Source organism: Myotis nattereri (assembly GCF_964212035.1).
Source record: "Myotis nattereri genome assembly, chromosome: 3".
NCBI classification, from domain to species: Eukaryota; Metazoa; Chordata; class Mammalia; order Chiroptera; family Vespertilionidae; genus Myotis; species Myotis nattereri.
Genome location: NC_138077.1, coordinates 153,584,785 through 153,604,716, shown reverse-complemented (window position 1 = coordinate 153,604,716; position 19,932 = coordinate 153,584,785). Strand labels below are relative to the sequence as shown.

General features: G+C 44.0%; 1 protein-coding gene across 5 annotated transcripts in view; it reads right to left on the bottom strand.

Annotated features, from left to right (window-relative positions):
- Positions 1-15,844, bottom strand: part of SSX2IP (SSX family member 2 interacting protein) — a 51,020-nt gene extending 35,176 nt beyond the window's left edge. For 2 of the 5 annotated variants that reach the window (XM_081087859.1, XM_081087860.1), the window contains exon 1: positions 15,694-15,825. The gene's annotated coding sequence lies outside the window, so the exon portion shown is untranslated. Of the gene's footprint in view, positions 1-15,693 lie in introns of all 5 variants that reach the window. The other 3 variants (XM_081087861.1, XM_081087863.1, XM_081087862.1) reach the window with 3 other exon arrangements.
- Between the last annotated feature and the right edge of the window lie 4,088 nt (positions 15,845-19,932).

Below are 19,932 nucleotides of genomic sequence, written 5' to 3'. Positions count from 1 at the left end.
CTTTATCCCCCAAATCTCTCCTAACACATCAATGCACTGAAAGAGAGCTCAGCAAAAAAGTAATACCATGATTGCAAGATTTCCTTCACATTGTACATTATTTTAAGTGTTCTTTTTAAGTTTACTTGGAATTCAAACTTGAGAAGGTGCAATTGCTACCTGAATCAGAATTCTAAAACAAACTTCAAGTGTCAGAAAATAACAGTTTTTCATTATATAGGAATGTGGTAACATTATACCATCTGGGCTTCTAAGTACTAAACAGGATTTTTCACAAATAGCTAAAGTCTGCTAAAATCTCACGAAGTTAGAGCTACCAAATTTTTGGGTTAAAAAATAAAATTATTAAAACTAAGTCTTTAAACATTAGTCCTATCTTATAAATCCTCCTATATAATAAAAGCCTAATATGCAAATTGTCCCCTCAACCAGGGGTTTGACCGCTTGCTATGATGTGTGCTGACCACCAGGGGGCAGTACAGAACATGGCGGGCGTCGGCGATGTGACGATGGCAGTGGGTGGCAGTGGAGGCACTGCCAGTCCCCATGGGCCCCAGCAAGAGTGGGACCACGGTGGATGGTGGAACAGGTGGAACATGGTGGGCAGCACCAGGCCAAGGCGGGTGCAAGCACGAGCCTGATCACCCTGCCAATTGCTCAACAGACGGCAACCAGCGACAGTGGCTGGGGGGCCCAGCCCCAATTGATCGCCCTGCAGGCAGAATGATGGAGCAGGTGAGGGGATGGCTCCAGACCAAGGCAGGGTGCTAGGGAGGGAGGGGTACTGTGAGGCTGGGGGCACAAGCTGGGGCCCAATCCCCGCAGACCACCCCAAGGGACCCCACCCATGCACGAGTTTGTGCACCAGGCCTCTAGTTTAGTTATAAAACTTGAGACTGTTCAAAAATGCTCTGCATATATTATGGAGTTCAATCCTCAAAACCACCCAATATATTACATTATTTCCTTTTTACAGCGAAGGAATTGAGGACAGAAGGTTAGGTAATTTGTCCAAGTCCTAGAGCTGGCAAGTGGCAGAGCCAGGGATATTCCCCACCCCAGACTCCAGAGCCCATTCTCTTAACCATCACGAGCTGTGGCTTCAGTGGATGCAAGGCTCAGGAAGCAGTATTTCCTACCATCACCTATTAAATCAAATCTCCCAACTGAACAAAGACTGCACAAAATAGTGTGAAGACACAAATTATGGTAAAATAATTCATGTGTATCCCTTTGGACTGAGGGATACAATTTCAGCGAAGCTCTAAGCCAGAATTTGCCATTAGAAAGTGACCCTCTTAGGGAGTAGAAAGCTACATTAAATTCTTTATATATACCTTTAAACCAGTTATTACTACAGTAAAAGAAACAGTATGCTGTAATGACTAAAAGCACAGGATCCAAAGTCAGACCACCTGGTTTCAAAGCCCATTCCCAGCACTTACAAGATTAGTGGCCCTGAACAGAAATCTCTGATTTCATTTTCCTCATCTGCGAAAAAAAAAAGTAAGAGTCTTTACCTCAAAGGATAATAATGTGGTTAAATAATAAAGTCAGGCCGAAACCGGTTTGGCTCAGTGGATAGAGTGTCGGCCTGCGGACTGAAAGGTCCCAGGTTCGATTCCGGTCAAGGGCATGTACCTGGGTTGCGGGCACATCCCCAGTAGGAGATGTGCAGGAGGCAGCTGATCGATGTTTCTCTCTCATCGATGTTTCTAACTCTCTATCTCTCTCCCTTCCTCTCTGTAAAAAATCAATAAAATATATTTAAAAAAAATAATAAAGTCAGTTGCAAAATCTGCAGTAATAAAAGAGAAACATGCAAATTAACCTTCACTCCGCCACTCCCCTACACCCATCAGCTAATCAGGAGTGAGTATGCAAATTAACCCAACTAAGATGGCGGTAGCCACGGAGCTGGAGCAAGCAGAAGGCTTAGGTTGCCCCCGGCAATGGAGGAAGCCAAGCTTCCTGCCTGCCCTGGCTGGCCCTGGGCTCCGCTCAAGGCTACAAAGTTTCAACTATAGAAGATAAATAAATCCCAGATACTTGCTTCCAGCCTGCCCTGGCCTCCTCTTAAGGAGGTGCTGGGGAAAAAAAAAGGAAAGAAAAAAAGGAGAGGCTGGGAGCATGGGTCCCTGGGGGGCATGGCCAGACTGAAAACTGCCATCAGCCCCTCACCCAGGCTGACACACACCCCCATGGGGTGAGGGTCCCCGCTGGGGGGTTTGGCCAGCCTGCAAACAGCCATCAGCCCCTCACCCAGGCTGGCCAGGCACCCCAGCGGGACCCCCACCCTAATCCGGGACACCCTTCAGGGCAAACCAGCCAGCCCTCACCTGTGCACCAGGCCTCTATCTATACCAATAAAAGGGTAATATGCTAATTAGACTGGGAGACCTTCCAGACCTTCCAGACGTTCTTCTGGACAAAGCCATAGTGGTGGGGCTGAGGTAGAGGCGGTTAGAGGCCTGTGGGTCCAGGGTGTCCACCGGCAACTTGGCCGGAGTGGATCTCGCTGGGGGCCTCCAAATGTAATGGGGTGATCCGCGGAGACGACCACCAGGGACTCAGACCAAGATTTAGGAGCCTTTATTAAGCTGGCCAGTGACTATAGTTACAGCACCCTGCCGAAGCAAAGGCTGAACTGCAGTGCCGATTACAGGAGTTACATTTTATTATTAAATTCTGTGCAGGCCCAGAGAAAAATGTGTCTTTCAAATTCTGAGCCCCCAATATGGAGGAAACTCTCTTTATTTATACTTCTATGCCCAGGCCTCATCGTCCCTCTGACAGACAGCAAGGATCTCTTGGCTCTGAGAGAAACTTCTGACCCGCCTCAGCAGGAAGTAATTACAGAAGAAATCCAAGGTCCATTTTCCCTGAAAGAATTCAGAGCCAGGATCCTTGAGGTAATATAGGAGGCAGTTAGACAGACATGAGCAGAGCAAGGACGATGGGCCAATTGTCACTGCTAGATGTAACTAAGTCTTTCCACCTCTATGTATGTAAGACAAGGGGACCCCCCAGAAGCAAGAGGGTACTAGGCTGCAGACAAAGCAGCCTGGGAGGCTGCCCTAAAACCAGTGGGGCCTCTACAGATTCTCGTGACTCTTCCAGACCCTGACCTACCCATCTCACCAGCTTACACAGAAATATACCCAATCTAGAAAAGCTGAAATCCATAACCAATCTTTACTCAAGTTCTTTCAGGCTTTACAGTCTACCAAAAAAGCAGACAAGAAGCACATCTGAGATGCTCTGCCTGTATCCGGTTCATCCCTTCCAACCTGGTGACTCTGTTTGGGCAAAGAAATTTGCCACCTAAGGACTAACTCCTACCTGGAAAGGACCACTCCCACAACAGTCAAGGTCGACGGGATCCTGATGTGGCTTCATCACACCCGGCTTAAGACAGCCCAGGCAAACTAGAGTCTAGGACTCTTCGCACCCTCTATAGATTACTCCTGGCCCTCATTCCAGGCCCTTATCTTATAAACAGGCCCACTGACTTTATTTGGCAAAGAATTAATTCTATCAAGCTTATAGTCCTCAAGGGTCAATATAACTCCCTCCCCAACAATGACCCAAAAGAGGCAATGATTTGACTTGTACATAAAACCAGTGGGGAATGAAGTATCCATCTTATATGAAAACTGCTGTTTGAAATTTTAACCCTGATAGTATGGCTTCTGTCTTAAATAATACGGAAAATAAGACTACTCCCATTCCAGAGAGGCCGTAAACTATGCCCCAGACAGAATTGTCAGTGCTGACACCCAGACAGTCGCCAGGCCTTGAGATATGGTCTCATGGCCCCTTCCCAGCATGCAGGCCTTCTTTCTCAGAAGGCCGGGAAGTCTCATTCCAAATTTGGGAGACAAAGGACTGGAAAAAGTTTAAATAAAGAGAGTTTCCTCCATATTGGGGGTCCAGAGTTTGAAAGACACATTTTTCTCTGGGCCAGCGCATAATTTAAGAATAAAATGTAACTCCTTTTCTCTAAGTGTGGCTTGGTTTTTCCCGAAGGAGTGAGTACTATTAAGAAATTCGATGGGAAAATTTTCCTTTTCAGCATCATCTGCTGAATCAATGGAATCACCACTCAAATATGTGTGAAAATCTCCACCAAGTATATCCAAAATTTTGTCATTTAATTTTTTAATTTGCTCATTTTTTGGACAAAGAATCCCACGTTTAGATATATTTTAATGTTATCTATAGATATAGTATTTCCAAAGATAATAGATCCATTACAAATTATTTCACAGGGGATTTCAATAATATCCATTCCTAAATGCAAACTGCTATCAAGTTTGCCATCTCCAAGTTTTACTATCCATTCACTATAAGCAGAATCCTCTGATCTCATACATGTTTTAAGAGACAACTTTCTGAAACATCCCCAAATAATACAGTACTTTAAACTCATTTGTATTATGGCTGATCGCATAGCATGCGGCACAATACTGAGACATTGTTGAAAATCCCATCCGAGAAGAACTTTCCCATCAAATGCAACATTCAAATTCATAATTTCTCTTAGTAACCTATCTATGGCATTTATAGCATGACTGAATGCCATGGTGCATTCATCAATAATGAGAAATTGTGCCTTTTTAATAGTTTTAGCAACTTCACTCTTTATATCGAGTCTAGAAATTGAAGTTTCATTTAATGGAATCAGTAATTTATATTGGGAATGAAAGGTTCTTCCACCGAGAAGTAAATTTGCAGCAATTCCTGTAGACACTGCGGGTAAAACAGTACTATCACGACCTCTTATATAATGTATTTAAACTTTGTTAAGATATTTTTTTCCACTACCACCTGTACCATCCAAAAAAAAGCATTTGGGGTGTACAGTTTGATCTTCGATGGCTGAAGTTATAGTCTGAAAGGTTGCCAACTATTCATCATTCAGAGAATTTATCAAAACCTCTGCCTGTTGTGGCTTGTACGATTCATCACATGTATTTGTATTCGTTAATAAAGTATAGTCTAGAAGTTTGAAATGTGAACATTTCATTCCATGCAATGTGAATACCTCTTGAATTTTGTTAAGGGTATGCATTTCACAGTTCACACAGGGACCTTCTCTTCAGTGTAATTTCCAACAAAAATCTTCAATAAAATGAGATTCTCATCCCATAATTTGTCTACATCAGAAGGACATCCAAACACACATATATATGCAAAAAGTTGCTGCAGTTGTTTGAGCATATTAAGGACGATTGCATCGTCAATCGTATCTTTCCAGATAGTGTTGTCGATTAATAATCCTCTATGTTTAGCAGCTTCATGAAATGTTATCATAAATTACACCTCCTACAGTTTGCAGATCATCAAAACTTATCGCACCTTTTACATGCAGAAGCAAAAGTCTAAGGTAATATCATTCTGGTTCTCTAAAGCTCACAGTGAACAGTCTACCTAATGCTTTATTCCCACCCTTTTGGCGTTTTCTCCACAAAGAATTATTAAACACATAACGTGGAACATCCCAATAATTACGTGCATCAGAATCTTCTCTATTCAATAAGGACCAAGCCATCAAAGTTGAGTTAGGCCTTCTAGCTCTATCTATAACTCCAGCAAAATCATCAGTATGAAAATACAAATTCTGTTCATTTGGCAAATGAATAGCTAATCTTGTGATTGCATGAGATTGGTCATGCATTCACATTGCAAAAAGTCTTCAAACAGCCTCAGGAGCACTCACATACATACCTGGAGTCATTGAAGTCCTGTACTTAGTCATGACTGATAATTTTTTTTTTCAAAAATTTGAACATTTGCACAATCGTGCCCTTTATAGATGTATTTAAATAAATATTTGACATTTTTAATCGATGCACAGACATCAATGTTTATATGACAGTTATACTTAAGGCACAAATACAGGTTATAAGGGATAATCCAAATGTTATCAATAACTTTATTTCCAATAGACATGGTGCTACCAGATCTTCATTTGTATTTGGGATATCCATCAATATTTCTAATGGTTGCATTTTGAAATTCTTTCAGATATCCCTTTGAACATTTTCCATTTCCCATATGTGGACTATTTGGATTTTGTATTCCACATGGTCCATGTACCATATTTGATTTTACAATTTGAAAAAGTCGAGGACAATGGTCTTCATCTGGAATTTCTGCCTTAACTATACGGTCAATGTCATCTTCTGCTCGTAATTTGGATTCACTATTTAATATCAATTATACAAGAGCATGAGGCCATCAACGTTTCTGAAATACAATGACACGAATTTTAGCTATTACTTTGCCAAATAAATGGAATTTAAAGAGCATTCAGCTTAATATTAAAAACTCTGGCTATCAAGTCAGGTCTGTTTTCAACTTTTTACCAGTGTTTTTAATTGTTTATAATATCTGCCCATTTTGGGTTATGAATAAATTGGGCTTGCCATACTTCGTTTCAACTGCCATAGCATCCTGATATCACTGCTGCATATTTCTGGGACCACCCTCAAAAGATGATGGAAGCATTATCATTTTACCAATCGGCATATTGTCATTTTCAGATCTAGATGTGAGATAACCCATCAAACCACTATATTTTTCAACTTTCAACTTAGATTGGTTTGCTTTAATGAAATTTATCCAATTGGCTTCCATTTTTTAATATGAATCGACAATATACTGTTGAGTTAATTTTCCTGCATTTAAAATAGAATTGAACATGTACCGGACAGAGATGATATCTGTAATACTGCATTTGTGTGACTTGTGTCCTTACATTTCGTCTAGTATCATTGTCAATTACACTGTCGTCTCTGAGTCTTAATGCAGTATCTGTGCCCCAGCCTTTTTCACCATGTGGAAAAAGAATCGGATATGTCATGTCACCTAATGTAGGAAACAGGATACTGATTTGCTTCATTTTAGTGGCATTCAGATTACTGGGATCTGGTTTACAATGAATGAGCAAGTCCTTTTCAAAAGGAGGTTCTCCATCTTCATTTCTGAATATGACAGCAACCTCGGTTACATGGGGAGAATTATATCTGCCCAGATCACTGTTACAATCGTATTTAATTACCATTGTTACTTCTGTGGGAGCAATACCTTTCACTGCCTTCAGACTGGGCTTCCTTTTCTACCACACGTAGCATCTTGTTTTGTTAATTTGTTTATTTCATGTATGAGGTTGTTGATGTGGATCATGAGTCTTTCTGAGCAACCTTGGTTTTCTGGCATTGCTAATCTTTTACTCATCACTTCGGTCGTATCTAAAATATAGAGTTGAGCAAACTTCCAAGAAACACCATCCAAAGGATGTAAAATTCCAGTATGGTGATAAACCTGCCCGTGTATTCTAAAACAGTATGGCCCATATCCTGATGGTGATGCAATATTTGCACCCACTGAAGCAAAAACAAAAGGAATATTTATTGAACCAATATTTTCCATGAAATTTTTACTATCAGAATCATTGTTTATCATTAATTTTTTTAATATGCCGGGTATTCTGAAAAATGTATATCATTTGGACAAACTTTACCTTTGCTACACATCTAGTAAATTTTCCATCAGATGGTTTTTCATCGGAGAAATTTAGTGATGGGCAAAATTGACATGTAACAGTCATTCCACCACAACTATGTTCGATAATTGCATCCTCATGTACTTCATTTTCGCTGTGAAGGCGGTTCCTACCAGTATTGGTATTATTTGTCGATGGCTGTTCTTCAGATACATTTTGTCGACCACGCTGGCTTCTTTTGGCTTCAGAGGTACGTTGTGCCAATAGCTGGTCTTCAGACATATTCTGATGACGACGCCAGCCGGGGGAGGGATGGGTGGAATTGGGCTCCCTCCTCCCTCCTGTCAGGGTCAGGCGGGGGGTGGGTGGGTGGGTGGGGTTTGGGGGCGGGGCTGGCAGGGGAGGGGCCTATTGGGGCTTTCCTTCCCCCGGCTGCCAGCAGCTGGCCCTGCCCCTGTCACTGCCACTGCTTGCCATCTGTGCAGTGCCACCCGCCTCCACCACTGGTTGCCTCCCTCTGCAGGCAAAAGGCATGGGGTACAATCACTTGGTTGGCCTGGGCCTCCTTCTGTGGGTCGATAGCTGGCCGGCCCGCCAACCCACCACGGCGTCGCTGGCCAGTGGCCTGGGCCTCCCTCTGTGGGTTGATGGACTATGGGGCCCCCAGATCGATCGGCCCTCGCTGCCGTGGTGGCTTGCCTCAGCCCTCACAGGGGCTTGCCTCGGCCCTTGCAGCCCCACCTTTGTCCAGAAGGTTGTCTGGACGGTCATTTGGCTATCTGGTCTAATTAGCATATTACACTTTTATTATTGTAGATTGGAGGGTGGGGAGAACCTTTGGAAAACAGTATGGCAGCTGAAATTCATATATCCTATTCACGTATTCTACAACCTAGCAAGTCCACTTCTAGGTGTAAGTCCAAGAAAAACCTCTGCATGTGTACATCAGGAGGTACGAACATAAGCAGCTGCCCTCTTCACAACAGCCAACTAGCACAAGAGCATAACCCCGGAAGCAGCCACACACTCCTCAACAGGAGAACGGAGAGACAGTGGCATTTCTGCAACATGGAATGTCATGCGGCGGCCAGAAAATCTCAGTGACACGCAATATAGATGAACCTCAGCAATATAACTTTAAGTGAATTAAAGCATTATAAAGCGGAAATATCTTAAAAGACAGGGCATGTAACATATACTTTTAATTGTGTAGCATATATAGAAAACTTAAAGGTCCAATAAAAATATATTTTAACAGCTACCAAGGAAATGATGAATATAGGATTCAGTAAATAGTTGCCTCAGGTTAGGGAAGCAGGAAAAAGGGGCCCAGCTGGTTATATCAAGGGTACTGTCAAGGTCTTAGCTTTATTAGGTGGTGCCTATCCTATTTAATAAAGAGGGAATATGCTAATTGACACTTACACCATCGCAAAGATGACGGTGCCCACAGCCAATAAGGAGGGAATATGCTAAATGACTGCCACGCCCTCAAAGATGGTGGTGCCCACAGCCACAAGATAGTGGCACCCAGTCCCCTCAGCCCTGCCAGGGCGGCAGGCACGCAGCAAGGCTCTGCATGCCTGCTTCCAGAGACCCCCCAGTCCCTTTGGCCCCCCAGCCCCCCAGGGCCAGCCCAAGGCACAGGCAAGCCTCAGATGGCCCAGCCACCCAGGGCCAGCCGAGGCTTGCGCTGCCAGCAGTGGCAGCAGCAGAGGTGTGATGGGGCATTGCCTTACCCTGATCGCCAGGTTGCCTCCTGCTCCTGAGGGCTCCCAGACTATGAGAGGGGGCAGGCCAGGCTGAGGGATCCCCCCTCCAGTGCATGAATTCTCATGCACTGGGCCTCTAGTCCTATAGAATAAAGAACTAATATGCTAATTAGACCGGATGGTGGAACAACCTTCTGGAACAACCACAGGACCGCGAGGCACCCAGGGCTGTGAGGGCCACGCCCCTTGCACGAATTTCGTGCATTGGGCCTCTAGTTATATTATTAAAACCAAATAAATGGACCAATTATGAGACTGCGTCATGAGCCAAGAGCCAACGACCCTCCCTCCTTACAAGTATAAAAACAAGCAGTTTGGGCTTGTTTCATGAAGCAACCACAAATTTGCAAAGAACTCCTGTACTAGCTAACTATGTGGAACTGGAGGAGAGAAGAATCACCACCTTGAGCCTCTATGGCAACCAGATGTGGCTCATCAGCTATGTCATTTATCCTTACAATGGCCCTAGTAAGAAGTAGATATAACACTACTTTATTGATGGAAAAATCTGAGGCTCAGATTAGTTAACTCATCCGGGTACAAACTGGGAAGGCAGGTATAAAAACCCAGCTACTTAACCTGGAAGGTAAGGACAAAAACTAGATACTTAAGATTCCAAAGCCTCATAGACCCTGGCCTCCTCTTGACACTCAACAAGTATCCAGAGCAAGTTATATAAATTTTCCAAACCCATCCCCTTATTAAAAAATAATACAGCTGATGATGGTTTGTATTTATTGAAGATTTATTTTATATGCTAGATCCTATGTTGGATATTTTGAAAACTTGCATACAGATTAGAAAGAGTAATGCTGAAGGTACCACCTTTTAGATAGGAAAGTACAACAACCAGATTAAAATCAATGGCAATAGACTGACTAACCCAAGACTGGGATCTTTGTAATCCAGACCACTAACTTGCAGGTAAAAAGTACATGCAATGACTGGTACCCATCTTGGTTATCTTCTGGCCACTCAAACTCTGTACATAATTTTATGTAGTGCTACAACTTTTAAAACAATATTCGTCTAGCAGTCTCCTTCCACCTTAATGTTTCCAAAATGGGCTCCATTTTCAGTAGCCCCAGCACAAAAATATTACAGCAAACTGGGCAGCTGATGTTCAGGCACGACTTGCTGACTTAGCCAATAACAACAAAGAAAGTGAAGGACAGATAAGAAATACTTCAGAAGTTGAACTATTAAACAACAAAGGGGAGGCATTTATTCTTCATGTAAAAATCTGTCTTTGGTACCAGACAGAAAATAGTGTCACTTAGATAAAGAGAATAAAGGAGTAAGGTTGATAAAACTTGGTTAATTGTTAGAGATAATGAGCTCCATGTAGAATTCACTGGGTTTAGAGATGCTGCCATGAGACATTCAAATGGGGATTAAACTTGGGCTTGAAGGTCAATAGACATCAAGGCAGATTCGCATACATGTGGTAGTTGCATCCATACAGCAAAAAGGGGAAGCAGAAAGAACACCTAAAGAACATCAACATGTAACAGGTGAGTGAAGGTGACCTAGATGTAAGAAATAAAAAGAGAGAGGTGGGCAGGCTTTAGGAAAGCCATGGGAAAAAAGTTTTAAAAAGGAGGGAATGGTGAACAAGCAACAAATGCCATAGAAAGGGCAAGGTCTAAATAGAAAAAAAATATGTTGGATTTGGAGATTAGTGACTTTATGACAAAGCTGAGGTGTAAACAGAAATAAGATTCCAGAGATGTGATCAGCAAATAAGATAAGGAGACAATAAACAAAGATCATTTGTTCAGAAGTTTAGTTTAACAAAATGTATTTGGCTTCTCTGAATGTAGAGGCTTTATCAGAAGCTCATGGATAGATCCACTAGAGACAAAAAGTTCTTATTCAATTATAGCATTTTATATCAAATAGAAATATAAAGTGCTTAGTAAATGGAAGCTATTTTCCCAAGCACTATTCTAGATATTACTATATCTTCTTATTAAATCATCACAATCCTATGAAGTAGTTATTATTATCCCTAATGTACAGATGACACAACCAAGACACAAAGAAGATAAGGGCAAGTAGTAGCTTATCCAAGGTCCCTTAGCTAGTAGTAGTGTGCTGGTCAAGCCCAAAACTTCATTCAACAGAGTTAAGAGGGAGGGCAATATATGAAGGGATAATATATGAACTGTAAATGTTAGTTAAGATTGCACTCATTGTTAAATAGCTTTAGTTTAATTTCTATTTAAGAACTATTTTTAATTTGAATGTCTGCATTCTCTCATTTCAGAATCTTACACTGCTAGGAGCTGACATTTTTATGCTCTTATGACACTCAGATTCTGCACTGCATTATAATTGTGTTACCTCTCCTACTGAATTGCAAGTTTCTTGAAAATGGGGCTGTCTCTTATTTATCCTTGCATCTCTATTCCCCCCAATCTTAAAAGCAGACAATACTAGACTTACTGTGGCCACTTCACAACATATATACAAATACTGAATCACTGTTATATACCTGAAATTAATGTTATCAATTATTCCTCAATAAAAAATACAAACAAAAAGGTACTAAATAATGATTGGTTATATGAATAATCATTTTTACTTTTTTTAAAGTTTTTAATTGGTATATAGGGTTGTTGTCTCTGAAATATTACTTAGGTTGTCTATGTTTAGAACACCTTTGGATCATTCCAATTATTGGTTTTGATGCAAATACTTCTAAAGCAGTGGTTCTCAACCTGGGAATCTTTTTAAAATCCTGATTCCTGGGCCTCATCCTCTGGAAATTCTGTTTCTTTATTACTAATGTTGTGGCCCCACCCCATAACAAAGCAACAGAATTTCCGGAGGATGAGGCCCAGAAATCTGGATTTTAAAAAGATTCCCAGGTGATTCTAATGTGCAGCCAAGGTTGGGAACCACTGTTCTAAAGCAAACATAATTCCCCTGGATAAAACCTATTATAGATTCCCTATCACCTACTGGTCAAAGGTCCATAGCACTCTGTGTGGGTTAGTGATAAGATTTTCCAACCTTATCACTAACCCACCCCACCTGGCTCTAAATACCAAACCACCTGTACTTCCTCCAGGGTACAGAACATGCTACTATGTGTTCAACAGGTGAACTACGACACCACCTCCTCCATCTCCAGCAGGACAGAACTGAAATCCTTTTCTAAAGCCTTCCCATATTTGCAGTTTTTACTTTGTTTTTGCTCTCTCCCTTACTACACTATAAATTTCCTAAAACAAACTTTCTACAAGGCAACACTCATCATATTTATCCTCAGGTCTGGCAAGAAGAGGTTTAGTGTTTAATGAATATTTATTAAAAGAACTAGAGGCCCATTGCACAGAATTCATGCGGGGGCGGGGGGGGGGGCAGTCCCTCAACCCGGCCTGCACCCTCTCGCAATCCAGGACCCCTCGGAGGATGTCCAACTGCTGGTTTAGGCCTGATCCCTGCGTTGGACATCCCTCTAGCAATCCAGGACCACTGGCTCCTAACCACTCGCCTGCCTGTCTGATTGCCCCTAACTGCTCACCTGCCTGCCCGATCACCCCTAACCACCTCTGCCTGCCTGCCTGATCGCCCCTAACTACTAGCCTGCCTGCCTGGTCACCCCTAACTGCCTCTGCCTTGACCCCCGTCGCCGTGGCTTTGTCCGGAAGGACGTCCGAAAGGACGTCCGAAAGGTCGTTTGGCTGTCTGATCTAGTTAGCATATTATGCTTTTGTTATTATACATTATTAACCCATAATTCAGCAAATCTGCTGGTACTATATAATACTAACCCACTATCAAAAGTAAAATTTTAGGTAGTTTTCCATTTTCAATAATGAATAGTGCACTTTTCTATTTTATCTCAATCTATAGATTCATGAATTCAAGACAACTTGTACCTTCATTAGCAGCTAGCTGTGACCATCACCAAAGACACAAAACAGACCCACAGAGTACCAAAACCTCTCTGTGACCTGGTCAAACCAATAAGACATATATATTCACTGGCAAATTATATGGAAAAAAATCACTTAAAATGCTTTGAAATTGCTCCAATTTAAGCATGTGAAATGAGTTAAAATTATACACTTCTGGGCAGGTATCTTTCTCATATTTGTATCTATAAGTGCATATTACATAGAAGATACTCAGCTGCCTCCTTTTATAAAAATTGTGTCATACCCAGCCCTAGCCAGTTTGCCTCAGTGGATAGAGCGTCAGCCTGGGGACTGAAGGGTCCCAGGCTCAATTCTGGTCAAGGGCACGTGCCCGGGTGCGGACTTGATTCCCAGTAGAGGGCATGCAGGAGGCAGCCGATCAATGATTCTCTCTCATCATTGATGTTTCTATTCCTCTCTCCCCGTCCCTTCCTCTCTGAAATCAATAAAAATATATATATTAAAAACAAAAAACAAAAAAAACCTGTGTCATTCCCAGTTAGCTATGTCAGGATTTTGGATAGGCCAAGAATATAATCTGATTTTGTGTTGGCCTTGAGGCCTTTGGCAAGTCATCTGAACAATTAACATTTCAGTTCTCTCATATATCACCTCAGTGTGTTTGGAACGCGGTATTCTTTAGCAAGTCTTGTCATAAGGTGCAATGTGTTATGAAGAGATCTTCGCGTTTTATCCTAGAATAACTAAGTCCTTACAGTTATCTTCAAGCTGCTTCATTCCTGTTGTTACTTAACCCTTGGGCTTCATTATCTTCATAGTGCACATGGGGAAAGAGACGTGGAAGGAAGGATATACAGTGACTTGGCTGAAAAGACCCACCGAGCGAGTGACTTAAAAGAGCCTTCATTTTAACTACCAGTTTCTTCATCCTCTTTTCAAAGAGCCATTTTGAAAAACTTTCACTGACAGCAGGCAGAACAGAGTGTCAAATTAAGTATTAGCTTTTACTTGTTTAGTCTGAACGAATAACCTAAGCTTCCTAGACCTTAAGATAGTTCTAGGATTGGATGGATAAAGTTTTGCTGACTGAGTCCAAGTTCATAAGTCTAAGTTTCAAGATAGCTTGACCTAAATTTTAACTGTAAAGGCATTTTATTCCCCCCCTCTTTCCAGGTCTCTCATTCTTTTCAAATTTTGTTCAGTATCCTTTTAAGCCATACCCTACCTTTCCAGGTCAGGGTCAAGGCTGCCAGGATTTTCTTCTACCTAAACAGTGACGCAATCCCTCCTCAGTCTGAAGGATCCCAAGGCACCCATCACTCACATCAAACTTTAGACCTAGACTCCAATCTGAATTGTTAGGGAAGCCCAGCATTTTCTAATTCCAGGACACCCCCCCCGCCTTTACACTGCTGAGGTACCCTCGGAGGAGTGCCTCTTCGAATCCTCACCCCGTTTTAGAGTCCAGACAAGGGAAATCTCAATTCCGCTCAGATTCAACAAGAACTGTATCAGCGTTGCAAGCAATGATGATTTAGCAATCATAAATACGGGCCCCCAAGTGAGGTAATAATCTAAAGCAGCGGTTCTCAACCTGTGGGTCGCGACCCCTTTGGGGGTCGCCTAAGACCATCGGAAAACACATATATAACTACATATTGTTTTTGTGATTAATCACTATTTGTAACAATGAAATTGGGGGTCACCACAACATGAGGAACTGTATTAAAGGGTCGCGGCATTAGGAAGGTTGGGAACCACTGACAAGATTCCCATATCACACGTGCCGAGGACATATTATTTAGCAGATTCCGTTTCCTGGGCCCAAATGACTTGCATAACGGGGCGATCAGCATAGGCGCCACAGGGGGCTGAGAGCTCCTAACGCAGTTTACTCTACTTCACTATAAAATTCTACACCGAAATAGCCCCACACATGCCTGCCCCTTATGATGTCAGTGCTTCCCCTAGACACTGAGCTGTCACCGGGGTTCTCTTCCTCTGCAGCGGCCACGGGCCACCTAGGAACTCAATTCCAACCACAGCTCGCGGGGCCCGAGCTGGCAGATCCCGAAGCCCCGCGCGCCCCGCGGCAGCGGCCGCCACCGCAGCCCCAAACTGGTCGTCCCCTCCTCCCCCACGTCCCCGCGTCGCTCATCACTCCACGCCGGGCTCCACCCTCTCTCCATCCCGGAGAGGGTGCGGGCACAGCCCTGCCACCGCCTGCGGGAGCGGCCCCCGCGCTGGCACCTACCTCCCACCTCCACCTTCGGGGCGCGGCCGCGGGGTGGGGGTCAACGCTCGCCAGCCCGCCGCTCCAACGGCCCAACCGCCGCGGCCGTCTGCGCGCAGGGAAGCGGGGCACCGAGCCAGGTGCCGACGCTCACCTCCGCGCCACCCCCACCCCACGCCACCCCGCCGCCAGCGCCGACCCCGGCCGGTTGGCCCCCGACCCTGCCGGTGCCGTCGCCCCTCCCCAGGCGGGCGCGTCACTCTCCCCGCCGCGGGGCTAGGCTCTCACCGTCACGTCCCCGGGAGCCGCGGGGAGACTCCGCTCGGCGCCCTCGTCAGGACCGCGCAGCCCCGAGGGCCCGCACAGGCGCGCGGCACGCGGCGGCCCCGCCTCTGCCTCCGGCTCCCGCCTTCCCGGTCCCCGCCGGCCCCGCTCCGCCCCTCGCAGCCGCGTCCCCGCCTCGGCAGGTTCGCCAGGTTCCCACCCCGCCCCCGCGCCGCCGCGCCGCCGGCTCGGCCGCCTCCTATTGGCTCCGCTCGTTGCTAAGCGACGAACAACCACAGCCGGCATTGGTCCGGTGGGGGCCTGGCGTCTCCTCCCGCCTCCAAAAAAACCTGGAGAAAAAGAAAACCTCATCCCCGGAGCTGAGCGGGGTGCGGGCGCAGCTGCGGCTGCGGCACCTGTTACGCCCTGCGATTCACCCCGCCCGGCTCTGCTCCCTGCCCCTCCTCCCGCCCGCAGGGCTCGGGGCCCCGTGGGGAAGGGGGTTGGGGTTGCATTCAATCAAGCACGTGTTTCGGGGCCCCAGTGAACCTCAACACCCACACCAGGAGCAAAAGTGAAGCTCCCCGAAGAGCCACGTGCTCTTGTAAAAGTGGAGAAATAAACCAAACAACAGCCGGCAACCAGAATTAGGTCAGACCTCGGGGAGAGGAGTTTCAAGCGTCGGGAACCGTGGATGCAAACCACCCAACCGGGAGAAACTTACATGTAAAATTAGGGCACAGAAAATGACCTAGGCGGGAGACAACGGGAAGGCTTAAGAAATGGCACCTATGGTCGCGAAGTTTATGTAGAAATGTCTCCCACCCACCCAGCAAAATACGTGCAAAGAAAATGTATGCCTGCCGCCACCGTAGCCGGGGTCAGGCCCGCTCCTCTCCGTCCCGTGTTCCATGTCAGCCTAAAATTCTCCAGGCGAGAAGAGAGGCCTGTGAAAGGAAAGATCAGATGGGGAATCGCAGGCGTATGAGTTGAGTTATAAACACAAAGATGTGCTGTGATGGATTGTGTGTGTGTGTGTGTGTGTGTGTGTGTGTGTGTGTGTGTGGATGCCAAGGCATTTATTTTACTCAAGAGGGGGAAAGACAGGTTTGGTATTTTAAGGAGCCCCCTGAGAGCATTTTGAAACTAAAATACCAAAATATGAGACAAGAAAAAGAAATATTAACAATGAAGAACAAGGGAGGGACGAGTGCCCCCCTCCTAATTTACACGCACATACCCCCAATCCTGAATGAAAGGTCAAGGCGAGAAAGTGAGCACGCCTGGGCGACAACTTCAGCATCCACGGACATCCTCCTGTTGCCTTAGGCCTGAGCGAGCAGGAGGCCCGGCCCGATCGATGCGATTGAGTTTAGGTGAATGACAGCCAATAACCCGTCAGGGCCCATCTTTAAGGACGCTGTTAGTGCGGGCTGGTGTGGAGGAAGAAACCAATTATTAGCAATAATTACCTTACTCCCTACCCCAGAGTACTGGTGATGTGTGTATGTTGGGGAAGGGGGTACCTCTGCTCCAAAAAGGGGTTTTGCAATTTCAACTGTCCGCTCCAAACTCCCACATCCCTTCCCATCTTAAGAACCACTTTTAAGTGACAGGTTTTCTTTGAAATGACACTTCAGCCTTTAGTTTGACCATTTCACCTCCTCACAGTCAAAAGCAAGAGCTCACTTCTGATTAGCTAGAAGAGTTGATTTGAGATCCATGAATTAAACAAGCAGCGTCCAGCACACCCGTTTGTGACCGAACCACTTACAGAATCAGATTTTAAGGTTTGGGCCGGGCTGCAGTAAACTCCCAAACGTGCGGCCCCGCCCCTAGCCCCTAGGGTGAATCCGATCTGTCTCAATCAATCAAAAGTTTTCAACGTTTTGCTCTTAGGGCCCATGTTTTATTCTTAAAACAAAACCCGCAAAGGGCTTTTGTTTCTGTGGGTTATATCAATTGATATTTACCATACTAGAAATTAAAACTGATGAATTTAAAAATATTTATTTTTCCAAAATAATAAGCCCTGCTCTGGGTGTGGCTCAGTTGGTCAGGGCGTCCTCCAGGACATTGAAAGGTCGCAGGTTTGATTCCAGTCACCGCACATAAGGAAGTTGTGGCTTTGATCCCTGGTCAGGGGTGCCTACCGGAGGCAATTGAGCCTTGTATCTCTCTCTCTCTCTCTCTCTCTCTCTCTCTCTCTGTTTCTCTCTCTCTCTCTCTCTCTCTCTCTCTCTCTCTCTCTCCTCTTTCTCTAAGAAAACACAGAAAAAAAATAAACATATCCTCAGATAAGGATTAAAATAATAATAATAAAATTACATTTTACATAAATAGCACAATCTAATGGAAATAACTATATTTTCCAAAAAAGAGTGGTATTACTATAAAATGTCTCAAATATCTTCAATGTCTGGCTTAATGGAAGGCAATTGGATTTTCATATCTGCTGCATTCAATCTGTTGCCCTATTTCAGGTAGCCTTTGGAAAACTGTGCATTCCTAAGAGAAGGGGAGTAAAAAGTAACATTTTAGTATTATAATACAATAGTTTTGACTTTGTAGACTTCCTGAGATGGTCTTAGGGACACCCTTTGTCAATGGTTTAGGAACTGAGCAGGTGACCTAACTCTGGTGAATACATAATGGAAAGTGTAGGTATATGGGCAAAGGGGAAGCGGGGAGGATCAGAGGAAAGATTTTAGCCCTGAGAGCCCATAAGAAAGAAGTCTTTTCCTTACTTCCTGCCCTGGCCATCCTCCATGGAGCAAGACATGTTTGGGGTTGTGGTGGCATATCCTGACATCTATATTATTCCCTCTGTTTAAATGTCCTCCCTCTCAAAAACAATAAGAGAAAAGGTTAAAAAAAAACAACCCAAAACTGAAAAACTGGAAAGACAGCCCAGATGTCACTGAGTGGCTAAATTAACCTACTCTGGCTTTGTATACCTCCAAACTGCTCACATTTGAGCTACTAAGTGGCCTATTGCTTAAGCTAGTTTGGGTCAAGTATTCAGTTACTTGCAGCCAAGAAGATCTTGACAGATATGTAGGACAAGATAAGGAACTGGGCATCAGCCTGAAAATAGTGTAAGTATACTTTAAGCACAGAGCTAAAGGAATTGGGCTCTGATAGAACGTTGCCATGGAAAAGAAAGATAAAGGGAAAAGGTGCTCCATGGAATATTTTTAATGCTTTGGCGACTTTCCCCTCTTTTAGCAAAATTAAGGGAATGTGATATCAACTGTTGTTTTCTAAAACACATCAAAACTTCCACCTCTACTCCATGTATATCACAGTGGTCAAAATAATTATTTTAAAATATAATTTATATCATGTCATTTCTCTGCTTTGGCTCCTGTCATTCAATATTGAAGCCCAAATTCTTCCATGTGTTACAAGGTTCTTATGACCTGCCCTCCACCTCCTTCCCTCTCTGATTTCGTGTTCTATTAACCTCTCCCTTACTCAAGTAACCATTAGCCTCCTCACTTTCCCTCAACCTTGCCAGCTATATTAGTGCCTCAGGATCTTTGCACTAGCTATTTCCTCTGTTTGAATGTCCTCCCTCTCAACATCTATATTGTTTACCTCTCCCCTTTCTAGTCTACCCAAAGTCACCTTCTTTGTGAGACCCAACCGGCAACATTATTTAAAATTGGAGCCCTTTCCCCCCCGCCCCGACCCTATAGCTTTCCAAATTTCTTACCTCCCTCTAATGTCATCTTCAACCATAATGTAGCATTTACTTATTTTGTTTGTTTGTTTGTTTGTTTGGTCCATCTACCTTTACTAGAATGTAATTCCAGCAGAGACAGAGATTTTGTTTGTTATTAACTGATGTGCCTGGTGCTCAATAATTATTTGGTAAATAAATGAACATAACTCCAAATAGCTGTTTTTAATTTCAGAGTAACCAACCACCTTGGCAGGCTACTGTATGCTTATGACAATGATGTTGCTCAAAAAATATCACATCAGTAGGCACTGAAATTGTGAGCCAAATCTGATGAACACATTCTGGAGCCATGTTGAAATGCCAAACCTGTGTTTGCCAACTAAGTTACTGCATTTGGGTGGATACTGGAAGGTCAGAAAACAAGATGTGTTTGATTGTTTAAGACGGGCAGTAAACTGAACATAATTTCAGGGAGGAATTCTAAAAATGTGCACCGGTAACAAGTTTCAGAAAAAGCATATATACATATTTTTAAACTCTGTATGTGTGTGTGTATGTGTGAATGAATCTCTCCC